The sequence below is a fragment of the Octopus bimaculoides genome, chromosome 26, assembly GCF_001194135.2.
Source record: "Octopus bimaculoides isolate UCB-OBI-ISO-001 chromosome 26, ASM119413v2, whole genome shotgun sequence".
NCBI lineage: Eukaryota > Metazoa > Mollusca > Cephalopoda > Octopoda > Octopodidae > Octopus > Octopus bimaculoides.
In genome coordinates, this window is record NC_069006.1 from 7,163,701 (window position 1) to 7,166,100 (window position 2,400).

At 39.0% G+C, this 2,400-nt stretch overlaps 1 long non-coding RNA gene across 1 annotated transcript in view; it reads left to right on the top strand.

Annotated features, from left to right (window-relative positions):
• LOC106879703 (uncharacterized) overlaps nucleotides 1–1,200 on the top strand; it is a 74,048-nt gene extending 72,848 nt beyond the window's left edge. Inside the window, exon 4 of the long non-coding RNA XR_001410654.2 lies at nucleotides 906–1,200. This is a non-coding gene — a long non-coding RNA (uncharacterized LOC106879703). The remainder of the gene's footprint in view (nucleotides 1–905) is intronic.
• Nucleotides 1,201–2,400: the final 1,200 nt, after the last annotated feature.

Sequence of the window (2,400 nt, forward strand, 5' to 3'; positions counted from 1 at the left end):
CACTGCCACTACAGTCACCACCGTCACCACCATTACCAGAACCATCAACTCCTCCATCATCGACATCACAACCATCGCCATTACCCTCGTCGTCATCATCATCATCATCATCATCATCATCATCATCATCATTATCGTCCTCCTGCTCCTCATCATCATCAAACACACCCCGCTTCCACCAACGTATCCCTTTCACCAAACGTACCAATATTACTTAACAACCAAAACGGTGCTACTGCCGCCACCGCTACTACTACTACTACTACTACTACTACTACTACTACTACTACTACTACTACCACCACCACCACTGCCATCCATAACTTGCTGAAGTGCTTCTGTGATTATTCAACCATAACCATCTTTCGGTTCGCGTCGCGTGGGCAAGGAATATATAGTTACTAACTACTTGGCATATTACCGCATACACACACATGCATGTATATATATATGCATATATGCATATATATATGCATATATACGTATATACATTTATATAAAAACACACATACATGCCTATATACACACACACACACATACACACACACACACACACACACACACACACACACACACACACACATATATATATATATCTATATATATATATATATATATATATGCATACACACACATATATATGTATATAAATATATATATATACTCATATAAATGCTTGCACACACACACTTACTCACATACATATATATGCAGACATACATGCACATCTATATTTATCAATCCGTCTCTGTCTCTCTGTCTCTCTCTCTCTGTCTCTATCTCTCTCTCTCTCTCTCTCTATCTATCTATCTATCTATCTATAATAGCAGTTGCGACGAAGGAAAGAAAGAGTGCTCAATAACGGGAGATAGAATATAAATTATTGTCTATTAATTAAATTACAGTCAGAATGCCCCTCCGATGCCTTGGGTTTCTTGCTAGCAGAGCAGAGCAGAGCAGAGCAGAGCAGAGCAGAGCAGAGCAGAGCAGAGCAGAGCGGATCTGTCAACTATCAACAGTCGTTTAGTCAGTGATAGATTTGACTGTATGCCACGATATAGACGTGTGCTATTCTGTTGGTAATTTCACATAGTAATCTTAGTCTACATCCCTTATATTTTCCTCTACTCATATATTACATAGACCGAACGGGTATCGGCAAAATGGCTGTTCTAGCAAGAAATAAAAATCCAACATGGAAGCAAAGCTTTAAGACTTTTGATTAAGTAATGGTTTCTTCTAATTTTGGTACAGTTTTGTGGAGGCAAGTCGATTTTATCGACCCCGGTGCTCCAATCGTACTTATTTTATCGATCCCGAAGGAATAAAAGGCAAAGTCGACTACTGCAGTATTTGTTACTCATAACGTAAAGAGCCGGACGAAATGCAGCAAAGCATTTTATCCGTCGCGCTAACGACACCACCATTTCGTCGCCTTAAGTAATAATAATGATAATAATAATAATAATAATAATGATAATGATAATGATAATGATAATAATAATGATAATAATAATAATAATAATAATAATAATAAATGCCCTGATGCAGTACTAGGCAGTGGCTCTCATGGTTTTTGACCATAACTGATTGGAAGTTGTTTGACCTTAACCGGTTGGGCATGTCCCTTATTGGTTGATGATATGTGCATCTCTGATCACGAGCAGAAGTAGTGGGGGAGTATCATAGCCATGTGTTGAGAGGAATTCTTTAAGGGTTTGGATAATTCACCTCTGGAAACATGGGTCTTTTGTTCATCACCCTTAAACAAACCTTATCCGGGGACCTTTTGAGGGAGATGGGCTACTCGACCTAAAGAAAATTTTAACTGGGCCCCGTCGTCAAGGTCATGCGCTGTTTATCGTGATATGAGGTCACCATGTCGCGCATATAGGGTTGTGATGCATGTGCCTGGTGTACCCTTATCAGACGGGTAGTCATGATGGGTATACTGGGCTTCGTATATTCTACCCCAGTGTCACTTTGATGGAATGCACTGCTCTCTCACACAATAATAATAATAATAATAATAATAATAATAAAAAAATAATGGTTTCAAACTGTAGCACAAGGCCATCAATTTCGGGTTGTAGGCAAGTCGATTATATCGACCCCAGCGCTCCCCTGGTGCTTGTTTTATCGACCCCAAAGGACGAAAGGCAAAGTCAACCTCGGCGGTTAAAATGCCGCTAAGCAATTTGCTCGGCGTGCTAACGATTCAACAATTTCGTCGCCTTAAATAATAATAATAATAATAATAATGTTGATGATGACGATGATGATGATGATAATAATAATAATCATTTCTACAATGGCTACATAGACCTCGAAACAATGAAAGACAAAGTCGACCTCGGCGGAATTTGAACTCAGAATGTAAAAAGCCGTAACAAAACACGT